The following is an 18,289-nucleotide window of genomic DNA, read 5'->3' on the forward strand; positions in this document are numbered from 1 at the left end:
GCTGAGTACTTGAACACGGTCCAGTCTACTGTTTACAAGCAGTCCCAGTGATGCTCTTTCGCTGCCTCGGACCAGCTTGGTAATTCCTTTTGTGAAGGATCCTCCCATTTCAGCTTCTGCTTGTAAGCTGGGAGGAAGAACACAATGCTGTGATCTGATTTTCCGAAGTATCGGTGGGGGATGGAGTGGTAGGCATCTTTGATGGTCGTGTAGCAGTGGTCCAGAACAACCGCTCCTCTGTGGGGCAGTGGATATGTTGGTGTACTTCAGCAGCACCCTCTTGAAGTTTACACATCCATGTTAATAATATAAATTTGGTACTGATCTGAGATTATCGGGAAATTCACTGTCAACAGCTAATAAGTTTATGGTTATATTAAATTCATAACTGTTTTATCAAGTAGAATGGAATTTTAACAAATCAGAGAAATTCTCTAACCTTTATGAAAATAATTTAAAACATTGATCACAGTTTTTAACTTAGATTAATTTAGTAGTTTTGAAAGATTCAAGAGCCGTAACATTTCATGAAAATACTATTCGAGACAGAAATGAATACAAAAGCATGAAGCTTGCAGTTAAATCCATAGAGTGCAATCCAGCAGAAATATTGGTTCATTTTATGAACCATATCAAATCAATACTTCAATTGAAAAACGTTATATTCTCAGCTCCCTGTTCTGTAATGTCATCACTTCCTTTCTTATCTCTAACCATTTTCATTACTTTATTCTGTAACTGCTGGGCCTCTTCGCAGGTTATTCTTTAAACAAAAAAAATGAAGTAACCACAAGTTGCATTCCATCATGACTTTCACCAGCCGTAGTTTTCCTGGCTCAGTCAGCCGAAGAATGGCTGCCACTTGCACTCTGGGACCACAGTTGCTTGATTTTCAGCTTGGCTGAGCTCCTTCTCATGAAACTGGACTACATTGTTGTGAAATAAACACATTGGCTCTCATGCTTACAAACAATACTTAACAAACTACCTCTAACTTCAGAACATCCTGCATATTGTGCCATTATACAACAGCAGCATTACAAAAGAGAACTATATATTTAAGCTTTACAATAATGTGTTTGAAATAAATGCACATCTAACATACAAAGTAGAATTAACAGTGATGATTGGAGAGACAGGGGTTTTATGAAGGATTTCCAGAAGATCAGGAGAATATAACTTCACATTTAAGAAAAATATTCTTATTTTGGTGTTAATTTAACCACACTAGCATTTATAAATATCCAAGTTTCAGTCATTGTATTGTGATTAAAAACTCTTTTATTTCATCCTCAAATATACTCCAGTTTTCAGATTCCAGCATCATATACACCTTTTCTACTTACGTGTGTCAACACTTTGGAATCTTATACATGCAGTTTATTGGGATGGCAATGAGGGTTAAATTGACTACCTGACTCGTAGCAAAACAAAAATCAAAACACACAGGCACAAGATTGCAGAACATCACTAACACAGCATCCACAGTTCTTTCAGTTTTTATCACTAACACAGGATTGTTTCTGTAGGGCGAATCATATTTTAAACTCACCCAGCTAGCAACTTTACAGTTAAAAACAAAGAACTGTGGATGCTGGAAATCTGAAACAAAAACAGAAAGTGCTGGAAAAATCTCAGCAGGTCTAGCAGCATCTGTAGGGGGTAAAACAGAATTAACGTTTTGAGTCCAATGACCCTTCATTAGAGCTAAGAATAGCTGGGAAAGATTCGTATTTATGCAGAAGACAGGGGTCGAGGTGTTTGGGGAGATTGAACAGAGCACACAGAGATAGTGCCCAGGAAGAGAGAAAGTATAGGCAAACCAAGCAATTGCTGATGATAAGGTGAGAGAAAGATAAATGCTGGGTAGGGTGCTAATGAGAAGTATAAATGGTTGAGAATGGATCGGCTGCGCTGGGAGCAACCGATTCAGAACAGGACCTAGGGGTGTGTGGGGAGAGTATTGGACATGGAGAAGGCTGTTCATGTTCTGAAATTACTAAATTCAATGTTGAACCCTGAAGGCTACCTATGTGGAAGATGAGATATGGTTCCTCCACCTTGCACTGAGCTTCACTGGAGCACCGCAACAGGCTCGATACAGAGATGTTGGCAAGAGAACACAGTGGTGTATTGAAGTGGCAGCCTTCACAAAGCCTTAAGAAGTTCCACAAAGCAATCATCCAGTCTGCATTTTGTCTCCCCGTTGAGGAGGAGACCACCTTGTGAAGAGTGAATACAGTTGATTAGATTGAATGAAGTGCAGGTAAATCATTGCTTCACCTGGATGGAGTGTCTGGGGCCTTGGATACTGAGGAGGGATGAAGTGACTGGGCAGGTGTTACATCTTCTGTGATTGCATGGGAAGGTGCCATGAGGTGATGTCAGGAGGTGTTGGGAATGGAGGGGGAGTGGATCAAGTTGTTTCAGGGGGAACAATCATCACAGAATGCTGACAAGGGAGTGGAGGGAAACATGTCTGATGGTGGCATCCCCTTGGAGGTGACAGAAATGTGGTTTATGATTCTTTGAATAGAGAGTCTGGTGCAGTGGAAAATAAGGACCAGGGGGACATGTCATTGTTGTGGGAGAGGAGGAAAGAGGTGAAGGCAGAATGCAGGAAATGAGTCAGACACAGCTGAGGGCCCTGTCAACCATATTTGTCAGATAAGATGAGTTATAAGATACCAGTTAATTTTAGAAGCATCTCTGACATCCTCCGAGTGAAACTATCCCTGCACATGTGCAGGAACTGCTCCCCCGAGGTTTGAGGGACAAAGAAATGCAACCAAAGAGTGAAGTGAAGCATGTACCTTTCTGAAAATTCAGCTGACAAGTTCAACATATTTGCATTAGCTACTTCTGAAAATTCAGCTAACAAGTTCAACATATTTGCATTAATTTCACAATGATTGATAACAATTATCCATTATTGGGTAATTATTATTCTTTTAAAACTATTAAAAACATCTTTCTGTAGTCTCCAAATATAAATCTTCTACTTTAATAATTTTCAAAATCACTAATGTATGTAATGAACAGCAGAGACTGAAGTGCCAATACCTGGAGAGACTCCACAGGTCACAGCTGCCCAATTAAACCATTGCTTTAATAATTGCCCTGCTTCACATCATCTAGCTCATTAGAAGCCAATTTACAACGTCATTTTCAGTTGAATGACCTTTTATTTTAATCATACAGCTCCTTGTCAAATGCTTTCCAAATTTCATATTACAGAATATCCAGCAATTTGACACATTAATATTCTCAAAGAATTCCATAAATTTCATGGGCAAGACATGCCATAGGTACATAACCTCTATTCCTGGTAGTTGATTTGAATTGCTTTATTTGTGTAAAACCTAATCTCCTTCCACTAGAGGTGCTTGATAATAGGTTTTCAACACATAGGACTGAACCTTAGGATCTTCTGGCTAAGTCCATGTCATGTTGAATCTGATGGAGTAATGCTCACCACAATACTGAGGGAGTTATTTCGCTGTACCTCACCAATCTGGTCACATTTAATTACCTTTGCAGCCCCAGTGGCAATTATAATGTCCAATTTCCATTCCATCTTACCATGTACCATTCCCGTGACAAATCGCCAATAAATTGATATTGGCCCCAAGACCAGCATCCCTTGTGTCTGCACCATGCTTGCCTAACATCTAGAGAATACTGTAAAAGATGTTATATCGGAACCCGTGAAAAGCATTAATGGGATTGGACAAAGGCAGCATTGGTATATGAATGGCAAATCACATTTAACAAATCTACTGCAGTTTTCGAGGATGTAATGAGTAGAATGGATGAGTGTCAACCAGTAGATGTGCCATCTTTTGGATTTTCAGAAGGTTTTTGATAAGGTCCCACATAGGTTAATGGGCAAAATTAAAGCAGATGGGATTGGCATAATATATTGGTATGGCTTGAGAACTGGATGTCAGACGGAAAACAAAGAGTGGGAACAATGATTGATACTTGGGCCTCCAGCTACTCACTTCAGCATCTTATCCCCACAAATATCATTCTAACAAGTCTGCCATCACTTGTGTCTTACTCATTCAACCCTTTATGTCATTACAGGAGAAGACTCGGGAGGGTGAAACGCTGGACCTCCTCTTAGGAAACGAGGTCGGGCAAGTGACTGAAGCATCAGTTGGAGAGCACTTTGGGTCCAATGACCATAACCCTCTTAATTTTAACATAGTTATGAAAAAAAATAGATGTCCACAGGTTAAGGTGCTAAACTGGCACAGGGCCAATTTTGGAACCATTAGACAGGGTCTAGCAGCAGTCGATTGGGTCAGTCTATATGAAGGAACAGGAATGACTGGCAGTTGAGAGGTTTTTAAAAGTGAGATATCAAGAATCCGGGGACAGTACGTCCCTGTTAAGGTGAAGGGAAATGCTGGCAGGATTAGGGATCCCCGGCTGATGAGGGATATTGAGGCTCTGGTCAGGAAAAATAAAAAGGCATACATTTGGTCCAGGCTATTCAGCTTAAGTGAATCCCTAGATGACTACAAAAAGTGTAGGTGCGCACGTAAGAGGGAAAACAGAAGAGCAAAAAGAGGGTATGAGATGGGTCTGGCAGATAAGGTTGAAGATGATCCTAAGAGGTACTATAGCTATATTAAGAGTAAAAGGGTGACTAGGGAGAGAATAGATCCCCTTAAAGATAAACATGGCCATCAGCATTTACTGAGGAGAGAATCAAGGATGCTAAGGAGATACAGGAAACAAGTGGGGATGTTCTGGACCACATACACATTACCAGAGAGGAGGTGTTTGCATGCTTAGATTGCATTAAGGTGTATAAATCCCCTCGGCCTGATCAAGTCCATCCTTGGATGTTGTGGGAGGCTAGGGAAGAAATTGCAGAGGCCCTTGCAGAGATTTTTGGTTCATCTTTAGCCACTGGTGAAGTTCCAGAAGACTAGAGGTTGGCTAATATTGTTCCAATGTTTAAGAAAGGTAGCATAGACAAGTTATTGGACAGAATACTGAGGGACAGGATCAACCAACATTTGAATCGTCAAGGTCTGATTAGGGATAATCAGATGGATTTGTGTACGAAAAGTCACGTCTGACAAATCTTTTAGAATTTTTGAAGAAGTAACCAAGAGGATAGATGAGGGTAGGACAGTGGATGTTATCTATACGGACTTTAGTAAGGCCTTTGACAAGGTCCTGCACGGCAGGCTAGTCTTGATAGTCAGGTCACATGGAATCCAGGGAGAGTTAGTTAGCTGGATTCAAAACTAGCTTGATGGTAGGAAGCAGAGGGTGATGGTTGCAGGTTGTTTCTCAGACCAGAGGCCTGTGACTAGTGGTGTGCCACAGGGGTCAATGTTGGGATCTTTGTTATTTGTTATTTACATCAATGATCTGGATGTGAATGTACAGGGCATGAATAATAAGTATGTGGATAATTCAGCTGGCTGACCTCATTACAAACACTACAGGAGCGATCCCTGGTCAGCTATCCAATAGAAAGCAATGGCAAAACACGGCAGTAATTTGCCAGGTATAATCATGGACTGAGCCGTTAGAAGTCCAGTTTCAAGAAGGTGCTCTTAGGGCATGCTACCTGAAAGAGGAGGAGTCATCTGTTCAAACAGGTTCACCCTCTTTTAGAACAGTCGGTTAGAACACCTTAGCGTATTTTGAAAATAAATGTCAATGAGATGTGGACTTTGCTGGCTAGGTCAGCATTTTTTGCCTCATTTCTAATTGCCCAGAGGTTCGTGAAGAGTCAATCACATTGCTTTGCTTCTTGAGTCAAATGTAGACCAGATCAGATAAGGTTTACTTCTCAAAAGAAAACTACTGAAGCAGATGAGCTTTTTTTCCCATTACTATCAACAGTGGTTACTGGTTATCCTGAGGCTAGTATTTATTCCAGAATATTTGTTGAACTCAAAATTCCCCATCTGATCTGATGGGATTCAAAGCCATGTCTCCAGAACATTAGTCTAGGGGTAATAAGGTGCTGGAGTCAGAGATAACACAGTGTGGAGCTGGAAGAACACAGCAGGCCAGGCAGCATCACAGGAACAGGAAAGTTGACGTTTCGGGTCAGGATCCTTCTTCAGACAATTTTCTGATTTTGAGCCCAATGACGTTATCACTGCACCACTGCCTCTTGCTTAAACTCTAGTACTGATTCAGAGATCCCCAAATTTAATTTAATCAATCTTTTGTACAATACACTGAATTTCATGATACAACCATTGTGGTTTTCCAAAATTGATCAAATTCTGATCAATTCTTGTATGGATTTAATAGATCATCTTTCTTGAAGATTTAGCCCAGATCTCAGTCCGTAGGTTTAAAATTCATCACTATCCAATCGACAGGCATCCAACTCACAAAATACACGTCTTATGATTTTACTCTTGGGGAAGATAAATACCAAGTCTATAACTTGTCTCCTTTTTAGTAGGCATGTAACCAATGTCTGCAGAACCATTTCATTCTTCCAATGGACATAGTATACAAACTCTGAAAACATCAGAGGGTAATCACAGAGAACAAGGTGTAGAGCTGGATGAACACAGCAGGCCAGGCAGCATCAGAGGAGCAGGAAATCAGGAGCTCTACACCTTGTTATCTCAGACTCCAGCATCGGCAGTTCCTACTATCTCAGAGGGTAATCATACTTGCTTTCTACCTATTTTTTCACAATGACAAGTTGGGATTGTAATTTTATGTTGGAACATTTTCTTTCTTGGTTTCCAAAAGTCATCTTTTGTCAGCTATGTGCTCCTACTATGTTATAACCCAGAAAAAGAATTGCTGAAGAATAGAATTTGACATAATATTTCTATGCAGCGTTTAGTACATGGCATCTGAAGAGAGAGAGAGTGCGGAAAGAAGAAGCAGAGTAATTTTTTTTCAGAATTGTAATTGTGAGAGAAGATATTTCTAACTTTTGATGCGTTTGACCTGTAAGCCACTAAAAGCAGATATTTCCCTGTTATAGGTTTGATCCTTTGATAGAACTTCCTACTGGGCCTACATGAATGAAGTCACTTTGACATCCTTCATTTTTCCTTTAGTCCCTTTCCCTTGCCTAGCAGTGTACAGGGCAAACAAAACACATTCTTTTATCCATTTCCCTGTCTATGTTTTTGGTGACAAGTCACCAGCTTAACGCCAGATGCTGTAACTCTGGGGGCATCATTCTGCATCAAACACGGCTGACCAAGAATCTCCCGACTATAACTGTCTACTATAGGCATGTTGGAAAGATTTGGTGGATTCGTGCCATGAATTGACAGAATGGTTGCAACGTGGATGGAGGTCCTTCAGCCGGTTGTGTCTGTGCTAGTTCTCTGAAGGAGCAATTTAATTTGAGCCTTTCTCTCACTTGGTTCCTACAGCCCTGCCCATTTTTCTTTCAGTTAATAATCCAGTCCCTTCTTGAATGCTACAATTTAACCTGCCTCCACCATATTTTCAGTCAGTGCCTTCCAGATCCTAACCACACACTATATGAAAGAGCTTTTCCTCATGTCATCATTGCCTTTTTTTTCACCAATTACCTTCAATCTATGCCTTTGATAATTTTGCCATTGGGAACAGTTTGACACTCTGTGAAATTTTACTTTAGACACACCACAAAATGTAAGAGTACTGCACCAAAGGCAGGCTGACGAAAACCAGCATCTCCAGGGTTTGAGTTGGTATCCAAGCCTTACTAGATGCAGGAAGACTTTCTGAGATGCAACCCCTAAATGACTTATAGCTGTGTATTAAAGGCTCAATACTTAACCATCTGCTTGAAGCTTTTCCAAAATGGTAGGGAGTGTAGAGAAGTTTACATTCCAATTTGTGTGGCTCACATGGAATCAAAACAGGATAGTCGACATTACAGCCTGTAGGAAGCCACTGTCAATGAAAATCAGCCCCTTTGTGGTATATAGTGCAGAAGGAGTCTTTTCAGTTAAGCTCCACTTGCAAGAGCTAGCCACTTAGTTCTATTCCTGTCTTCTCCCTAATCCCATTCAAACTTCTGTTACAAAACTTGCCCATTTCCTTTTCAGAAATAATGAATCTGCCTGTACTGATTTGCTTCATAGAAATCATAGAATTGCTACCATGTGGAAACAGGCCATTCGACCCAACAAGTCCCCACCAGCCATTCGAAGAACATCCCACCCAGACCCAATCCCCTACCCCAGCATTTCCCATGTCTAACCCATGTAACTTAAACATTCCCGGACACTATGGGCAATTTAGCATGGCCAATCCACCTACCCTGCACACCTTTGGACTGTGAGAGGAAATCGGGGCGCCCAGAGGAAACTCACACAGACATGGGGAGAATTTGCAAACTCCACACAGACACTCACCTGAGGATGGAATCACACCTGGGTCCCTGGTGCTGTGACGCAGCAGTGCCAAAATTGGAACAAAAACAGAAGTTGCTGGAAAAGCTCAGAAGGTCTGGTAGTACCTGTGAAAAAAAAAATTAGAGTTAACGTTTCGGGTTTGGTGACCCTTTCTCAGAACTGGGAAAGTCAGTTCTGACGAAAGGTCACCAGACCCAAAACGTTAACTCTGATGTTTTCTTCACAGGTGCTGCCAAACCTGCTGACCTTTTCCAGCAACTTCTGTTTTTGTTCCTGATTTACAACATCTGCAGTTCTTTGGGAGTTGAGTCAAAAGATCAGCCGCGATATTTTCCTATTCACTTGTGGGGTGTGTTTTTACATCCCACCATTTACCATGGCAAGATTTGAACCCAGGTGAGTGAACGACATCAAGAAAAAAAGCTGCAATCTACCTAACTTCACTCATTGGCTAAATTACCAGTTTTGGTTTTGAGTCTTTCTTAGATATCCTGTTGAAACATTTTTGTCATTGTGGTGACTGGTACCAGCTGGATCTTGTTGACTATGAGGTCCTTGATTGGGATTGTTAACCTGGGCTAATCAGGAAAGCCCTGGCCAATCAATATATTCAGGGGATTTAGAATTTCCTCTGTTCAGGAGACTGACTCAAAGTTGGCTGGTCATAGCCAGTGTACTGTGCACAAGTAAGTAAAGGGTGACTTGGTGATGGGATACTGACCTCTGTCCAGTTATTTCAATAATACTTACAAAACAACTTTTATTCCTCAAGGTCCACAATATAAAAGGCATCTTACATTTTCCACATTTTTGGGTATAATTTTCTAACAGATATTCTCATGATAGCAAAGAAACGTTTGCTACCTAATCTCACACAGAAGAAAGCTAGAGAAACCCAGCAGGTCTGGAGAGTTCTATGGAGAGAGAAACAGAGTTAACACTTTAAGCCCATTTACCCTTCTTCAGAACTGAGTTCTCTCTTGCCAGATGCAGCCAGAACTACTGAGCCTTTCCAGCTCTCTGTTTGTTTCAGATTTCCAGCATCTGCAATATTTTGCTTTATTATCACTACTTAATCTACTTTATTCTAATCGATAATACAAATTTCAACTGATATTTAATATTATCTAAGTCAACTTAAAGATTTTAAAATTTTTTTGTCAAAATATGTAGACTCAATACAAGACAAGAAGTTACATTCTTTGCAAATTAATATTGAGCAACAATTATATTGATATGATAGTCAATCAGTATCATTCTTCAACACTCTTTTCGTCCAAATGACTTATAGAATTTAAGCCAACAATATAAAGCATCTAGCTATGCATTAAATTAATAACAATGAAAATCATTCTGTACAAAAATTCCACCATTATTATAACGAGCAAGCACATTGGCTGAATTAAAATTTTAATTAGAAAGAGACTGAATTGAAATTGTTGAGATCAGTGCACCTTGATTTTGTTGCTGCTTGCTTGCTGAATGCAGTGATCTGGGCTTTGCTTTACATGACAAACTTCCAGCAGGACATGACTTCCTAGTTTATCTATGCATGTTAGCATTGCTGCTGCTAAGTGGGCAGAAAATTGAAGCAAGAACAGCCAACTCTACTTGGAAATGAGAAAAACTGATTCACTCAAATGATCGATCATCCAAATAAATCAATTTCTATCATTTCCAAGTAATGAAACGTAGACAATAAAGAATCTGTTAGCTGTTAGTCATTTATAGGCTCCATTACCACTTAATAGGGCTATGACTACCAGACTGTCAAATCAGTCTTGTTAATACACTGACCTAGAAGATCCATTCATTTTCATTTTCTTCAGTTAGCTTCAACTGTCATGATCCTATTAACCAGAGTACTTCAAGTACTAAGTCCTGCCCAGTCATGAACATTGCCAGCAAAATTAAATTGGAAAGAATCAGGAGTAAGAACCTCATTCACTGCAAACTCAAGAACTACAAATGTTATCACTAGTGCGGAATACAAGAAATCAATAAAAGAACTGGCCTCAGGTTTAAAATCTAATATCCTAAAGATTCTAAATAAAAGGTCTGTACAGCCCATTCTTCTTGTCCATACCAGCCACTTTATCACTTTTCTGTTTTTTCATATTTTTAAATTTATTTTAGTTTGTGTTTGACGTGGCATTTAAAAATATTTTTTCAAAGTTAGTAATGATTAAAATTCCTCCTTTTTACACTCCAATAAACCTTGCAATATAGTTCCTTCACTTTGATCTAGTTAATTGCATTTTAATTAAAGAGTGATAGCTGTATGCTAAAAAAAAAAGCAGTGTTTGTTGTGACTGACCAAGAGGGGTTTCAAAAGACAGAGATCAATTTTCCACCTCACATGGTCATGACACCTTCATAAATATATATATATATATTAATTAGCAGAATGTTTAGAGGGGGTTTTAGGACATTTTTTTGTTTTCACTTAGAAGTTAGTGATAGATAAATGGGAAGCAATGGATGTCATATGTTTGGATTCCCTGAAGGTGTTTGATAAGGCACAACTGATTAGGCTACTTAGAAATTTAAGAGCTCATGGTGTTGGGACAGTAAATTAACATGGATAGAGGACTCACTACTTAATAGAAGACAGAACATTAGGATAAGGAGGGCATTTTCAAGATGGCAACCTGTAACTTGTGGAGTGCCTTATGGATCAGGCCTGAGGCCACAATTATTTATAATATATACTGTATAGGCTTGGATGATGGACATGAATGCACTGTAGCCAAGTTTGAGTTTGACAAAAATAAGTGGGAAGGCAAGTAGTCAGGATGACACACAATCTACAAAGGCTCATAGGTTAAGCGAGTGTGAAAAACATGGCAAATGGAATATAATGTGTACTTTGACAGGAAATATAGAGGAGCTGAATATGATTTAAATGGAGAAAGACTGCAGAAAGCTTCAGCACAGAGGGATTTAGGAGCCCTTGTGCATAACCCCAAAAAGCTAACATTCATGTTAAACAGATAACAGGGAAGACAAATGGATTGTTGTACTTTATTTGAAAGGAAATGGAGTATAAAGAAGTCTCACTGAAACTATGCAATGTACAAATTAGATCACATCTTGAATACTGTGAACCATTTCTAAGGAAAATCATGTTAGCATTGGAGGCAGTCCAAAGAATGTTCATTAGGTTGATCCTAGGTATGGAGGAATTTTCTTATGAGTAGATTGGGCCTGTACTCATCTGAGTTTAGAAAAGTAAGAAACAACCTTATTGAAGCATGTAAGATTCTTAGGACGCTTGACAGGGTATCTGCAGAGATATTCTTTCCCTTGATGGGACAGTCTCGGACCAGATGGCATTATATCAGAGTAAGGGGTCATCCAGTTAGATGAAGAGGATAGTCACTACTTGGAATTCTATATCATAGAGGGCTATAGAGGCTGGCTTGTTAAGTATGTTCAAAGCTGAGGTAGATAGATTTTTAATCACTAATGGATTCAAGGGTTATGGGGAAAAAGCAGGAAAGTGAAGTTGAAGATTATCAGCTCAGCCAGGATCTGATTGAATGGCAGATCAGACTCAGTGGGTTAAATGGCCTCCTTCTGCTCCTGTGTCTTATGGTTGCACTGAACCTGTCGCACTGACCATGGCCCACTCTCCAGACTGCAATAGTATGCAACCCTTGACCCGAGCTCTGGAATAGGATCAGACATTGCTCTTGACTCACGGTGATGGTAGACCCTGACTGATTGCAGTTTCTTTGTACTTGATCAAAGTCTATTACCTTTAAACTAAGAGACATTGCCATTCAGTTGAAGTACATGTATGTTGTTTGCTGCATAAAATGATGGCCCATGCTGTGGGTGTGACATTGGTCTATCATGGTGCTGTAGAGCAATATGTTCACCTCCTTGACTGATGACTACTGACAACCATGACAGCTGTCTAGCTTTGTGTCTGTATTAAATGGCAAGGCAAGTTAGAAGTATTAAGTGTGTCCTGAATAAGATGCAAAGTGTGAAAAGATGAGGTAAGATGACAGTAGCAGCAACAGTGCAATGTAATATGTTGGTGTACTCCAAAGAACAGCACTGAATTAAATAGCTATATTCTAAATGAGTCAGCGATAATGTTGATGTGGTGAGGCAGGAATGCGTCCACTAACCATCTCTGTGCCTAGAGTGTGCAGGAGGTCCCTGCCCAAGGACCATGTCCTGAGATGTTGCGAATTACTGGGCAACATAGAAGCCAGGGAGAGCAAAATCCAGTTGGAGCAGACAGGTGCCTACTCTGACTAAATTGTACAAAATCTTCAATCTGAATTACTTAAGATACACTATAATGGAATATCTCATCTAACGATCATGCCTCCAACAATGAGGCATTACTGTGGACTGGATTACAGTGTCAAACTAGATTACTCATTCAGTACATTTTCTGGCCTTGGGCTACTGCTAATTACCATTTCATTGAGGAAAAATTTGTTAAGATATATAACTTCTCTTCCAGAAATGGTGATAAATTAAAAGTGCTTTCACCTTGATTCTTTCACTGTGTTAATGGATTAAGACTACCATTCATTAAATCTTGCTTGAATTGTGTCAAATTGTCAGTATCTTTTCTCTTCATCACGAAAGCATTTTTCTAAATCATCTTGCAGTGTGGTTATAAATTGTCCTCAAGAAATACATCAAATCTTCATGAGTCTTTTGACATAATTATTTTATTTGTAACTACTATCAAAAATGTTTTTGATTTGATTTGATTTATTATTGTCACATGTACCTAGGTACAGCGAAAGTCTGGTTTTGTGTGCAGTACATGCAGATCATACCATACAAAGTGCATCAGGGTAATAGAACAGAGCGAAGAACACAATGTTACAGCTGCAGAGAAGATGCACAAGAGTGAGAACAACATTAAATTTAAAATTTGAGAAGTCCATTCAGAAGTCAGAATTCGGAAGTGTGTTGATTCAACTATGATCCCTTATTCCAATGTAACTAGTATTTTTTTTATTTAGATTGAAACTCCTTAGAGAAAAAACAAACTGAAAAATTGCTTTCATCTTTTCATAGATTGTTTTCTCACCAGTTTTAAGTTAATAATTGAATGCAATCATAAATTGATTTTTCTTCTCCCTTCACAATTATAGTTTGACTATTTACAAACAGTTTTCTATTAAATACAACAAAGACAAAATCACATTTTCTAATACTATTTTGTTGGCTTGGTTCTTGACTTAGTTTTCAAATAAGATTCATGCCAGGTGTTCTGGTTGCATTTTATGTGGAGTGGAAAAAGTTTGGCAACTGTAAAATAACTATCAATGTATATTGTCACATGCTAAGAAATCAACAACTGTTTTCAAAAATAATTTAAGCAGAGGACCTCTGTGGTTCTTTTTGTTATCAGGTAAGCAAGGGCTAAAGTTGGTAAACTGTTGAAACATTACACCCAATGTCATGTGTAATGTGACAGATGGAATTCATAAGAAAGTGAATTGTTGTAATCATTGCTGATTAACTTTTACCAGATTTTCTACAGTCCAAAGAAGATCTACCATTCATGAAATCCTATCAGCTGATGAACAAAGTAAAGGTGCAGATCAATCCTAAGAGGAAAAGATCAAACTTGACAGAGAACAACTTTGGAACCCACTCAGCTCTTAAGGTACACAACCGCAAAAGATAAACAATTCAGTATGTAGGATACCAGGCACTTGAAGTCCTTGCTGATTCTATGGAGCAAAAATGCACCTCATAGGTATAAACTGTGCGTTGCTATTAAAATTTAGAGTATTTTATTGGAAAATAAAACACTTCATTCAGAAAATGGACTGAGGAGGATCCAGCCTCAGAAAAGCAAAAGACCAAAGAACTAGCCACACAAAGAAATAAATGAGGTAGAACAGTCTCCAAAAGATGACAAACCGAAAGTTTGCCTAAGATCAATTGATGACCCAGAACAAGCTGACATTTATGTCAATAGGAATCTCAAAAAGTTTAAGTTAGGTGTGAGAAAAAGTGTCACAATATCAGATTGAGAGCTTTGGTTGGTAAAACACTGTTTACAATGGATGGAAATTCAATTTCATGGTTCAAGGGGCATCAGATTTAATACTAATGGTATGCTACAAGCAACTCTTTATCAGAGGAGACACCACTTACGAGAAAATCCATTCACAATTCTCAACCAGAAATTGTTATTCTTGAATAAAAAGACATGGTGTGGCCTCAATTTAATTTGAATGCTGGTAGGGATTAAACACCGGCCAGTCACAATTATATCATATCATCTCTTAAGCAAGAAGTTTCAGTAATCATTGAAGAGCTGACCATCAATGAGAAAATCCAAACTGATCAAAATGTTTAAGTAGTAAGTCTACCTACTTCAACACATATCCAGGTTGGTTTTGAGATCAAAAACCCACTGAAACAAATTGAAGATGCATCATATATAATTCCTTGGAAGACACCCTAAGAAAGAGATGCAACGTCTAAAGCTTCAAGATAAGTGAAGAAAAAGAAGTTTGTGCTCTCACAGGGAGGACAAACTCCACAAAAAAATACAAGAGATTAAGGTTATCTAGTTCAGAACAGGGTCCAAGATGACTGCCTTCTAGCCCACTAAATAGTTTTCTTCCAAGTCTGAAGAGGACATGTTTGAGGATAATAGTGAAACCACCAGATTATCTGAATTTGTATTCAGATAACGTGGCATTGATAAATGTAATTATATTAACAGATGTATAACAATGATAATTTCCAGAAAAAAAAACTTGGTGGGAGATTTTGAATATGGGTCTGGGAGGAATGAAAGGGTGAATACTCAGTTGAGCACAAAAAGCACTATTCACTGTCATGATGTCATGAGGACTTGGTGAAACAGTAAAATGGCAAGGCTGTTAGGTCCGGGATCCACACTCAGAGATTAACTCTTCCTCGTCACCTGTTCCCTTCCTTTTGGATGCTGCTCCTTTAGGATTTCCTGAATCCCCATCAGACTATGATAATTGTCTTCCCACCACCTGCATTATTAAGGTCTCCAACTCTGCATCAATCATGATGGATTCCTCTGTCTGCACTGGTACTCACTTTGTAAGTTTTTTTTGCATTCACAAGCAGGCTGTCTATAGCACATGGTCTGTAGAAAATATTGCCAGGGTCTTCTGCTTGAGGCAGAGCTCACTGGCAGCATTCTGGAGCAAACAGCAGTGATGGAGGCACATGAACATGTGACATAATCATTCAGAATACGTGGGCAAACAAATATTGTATTTTTCCCAATTCAATCTGACTAGGTCCGGACAGGTTGAGAATCATAAACCCCATGCCTAAAATAAAGCAATTTAATTTGTAGACTTGCATCTCTATTTGATGCTAATAGCTTGAGAAAAATACTTTAGAAAAATATTAACATGAAATGAATGGTGAACTATGTTGACATGAATTATGGTGCTGAGACTTATGCTGAAAGCTCATGAGAGATGGACTATATTAAATGAATCCCTCAGGCTTTGTTAATATTAACATTAAATCTATTATTGTGAATTAGATGTACAAGTACATAATTATTGTGCAAACAGCAAACACTATACTTGGAAATCTGCAGAGCCACAAGGGCATTGAAATTTTGAACAGCTGAGAAAAATGTTACTGCGATGTCATGCATTTGCAAAATTCTGGCCTGTTTAATAGTTTTGAAACATTACCTCCGCAACTTAATGCTCCCTCTGCTCTACATGTGAAAAAACATGAAGAGTAACTATTAGCAGACTTTATAATGAGGCGTGCAGAGGATGAATAACTGTAGGTAAAAGCAGCTGTGATTTTACATGTCACAAAATAAAACAGCAAAGCTATCCTGGAAACCTTTATGTTCGAAAATGTTATCTTGCTTTTACTCCAAATGTAATTGAACTAAAGAGCAGAATCATCAGTGGTAATAGGCGTACAATTAGGATAAGATCATTACTTTGTGGGTGATATCATTCTCTATGATACGTTAGTCTTTTCAAAGGACATGTTGGCTGAAAATCTTATTATACCCCTGTCGCATCCGACAGGGCAAGATAATTATTCAGTGGTCAACCATTGCTACCAGGGCTATTTATTTGGTGCACGCCTATTTAAAGGTCCCAGACAACTGAGCAACGATGATGCTAGTTAAATGCAGCTGGTATCTCTCGAGGAGTTGCTCTTTGCCTGAAATATTCCAGAAGAGATCCTAAGAAGGCACCCACCTTTTTTATTCGCCTGCATCACACTTCATTCTAATCTGTGACAACAAGGTGCAGGGCTGGATGAACACAGCAGGCCAAGCAGCATCATAGGAGCAGAGAGGCTGACGTTTCCGGCCTAGACCCTTCATCAGAAAAGGGGGAGGGGAAGGGGGTTCTGAAATAAATAGGGAGAGAGTGGGAGGCGGATAGAAGATGGATAGAGGAGAGGATAGGTGGAGAGGAAACAAACAGGTCAAAGAGGCGGGGATGGAGCCAGTAAAGGTGAGTGTAGGTGGGGAGTTAGGAAGGGGAAAGGTCAGTCCAGGGAGGACGGACAGGTCAAGGGGGCAGGATGAGGTTGGTCGGTAGGAGATGGAGGTGCGGCTTGAGGTGGGAGGAGGGGATAGGTGGGAGGAAGAACAGGTTAGGGAGGCAGGGACGAGCTGGACTGGTTTTGGGATGCGGTAGGGGGAGGGGAGATTTTGAAGCTTGTGAAATCCACATTGATACCATTGGGCTGCAGGGTTCCCAAGCGGAATATGTGTTGCTGTTCCTGCAACCTTCGGGTGGCATCGTTGTGGCACTGCAGGAGGCCCAGGATGGACATGTCGTCTGAGGAATGGGAGGGGGAGCTGAAATGGTTCGCGACTGGGAGGTGCAGTTGTTTATTGCGAACCGAGCGTAGGTGTTCTGCAAAGCAGTCCCCGAGCCTCTGCTTGGTTTCCCCGATGTAGAGGAAGCCACACCAGGTACAACGGATGCAGTATACCACATTGGCAGATGTGCAGGTGAACATCTGCTTGATGTGGAAAGTCTAAGTTTCAAAATCTCCCCTCCCCCTACCGCATCCCAAAACCAGTCCAGCTCGTCCCTGCCTCCCTAACCTGTTCTTCCTCCCACCTATCCCCTCCTCCCACCTCAAGCCGCACCCCCATCTCCTACCGACCAACCTCATCCTGCCCCCTTGACCTGTCCGTCCTCCCTGGACTGACCTATCCCCTTCCTAACTCCCCACCTACACTCACCTTTACTGGCTCCATCCCTGCCTCTTCGACCTGTTTGTTTCCTCTCCACCTATCCTCTCCTCTATCCATCTTCTATCCGCCTCCCACTCTCTCCCTATTTATTTCAGAACCCCCTTCCCCTCCCCCTTTTCTGATGAAGGGTCTAGGCCGGAAACGTCAGCCTCTCTGCTCCTATGATGCTGCTTGGCCTGCTGTGTTCATCCAGCCGTGCACCTTGTTGTCTCGGATTATCCAGCATCTGCAGTTCCTACTATCTCTCATTCTAATCTGTTTCATTTTTACAATCATTCACAGGATATGGAGGCCACTGGTTAGGCCATCATTTATTGCCCAACACTAATTGTTTAGAGGACAGTTGATTCAATCATATTGCTGTGGGATTGGAGTCACAACTAGGCCAGACCAAGTAAGGACGGCACTTTCATTCCCTAAAGGATATCAGTTAATCAGATGTGTTTTGTCCAGACAATTGACAATAGTGTCACAGTCATCAGATATTTTTATTAATTTCAAATTCCACCTGCTACCATAGTGGATTCAAACCCAGGTCCCTAGAACACTTGTTTCAGAGATAGTAAGAACTGCAGATGCTGGAGAATCTGAGATAACAAGGTGTAGAGCTGGATGAACACAGCAGGCCAAGCAGCATCAGAGGAGCAGGAAAGCTAGGCCCGAGAAGGAAAGCTGGTCTAGGCCCGAA

General features: G+C 40.1%; 1 long non-coding RNA gene across 1 annotated transcript; it reads left to right on the top strand.

Moving 5' to 3' along the window:
- The first annotated feature begins 8,985 nt into the window (after nt 1-8,985).
- Nucleotides 8,986-16,213, top strand: LOC125485466. The gene is made up of 2 exons (XR_007264189.1): nt 8,986-9,049; nt 13,877-16,213. It is a non-coding gene; the product is annotated as an uncharacterized LOC125485466 (long non-coding RNA).
- Nucleotides 16,214-18,289: the final 2,076 nt, after the last annotated feature.

Source organism: Rhincodon typus, chromosome 19 (genome assembly GCF_021869965.1).
Source record: "Rhincodon typus isolate 14 chromosome 19, sRhiTyp1.1, whole genome shotgun sequence".
In the NCBI taxonomy this organism is placed as follows: domain Eukaryota; kingdom Metazoa; phylum Chordata; class Chondrichthyes; order Orectolobiformes; family Rhincodontidae; genus Rhincodon; species Rhincodon typus.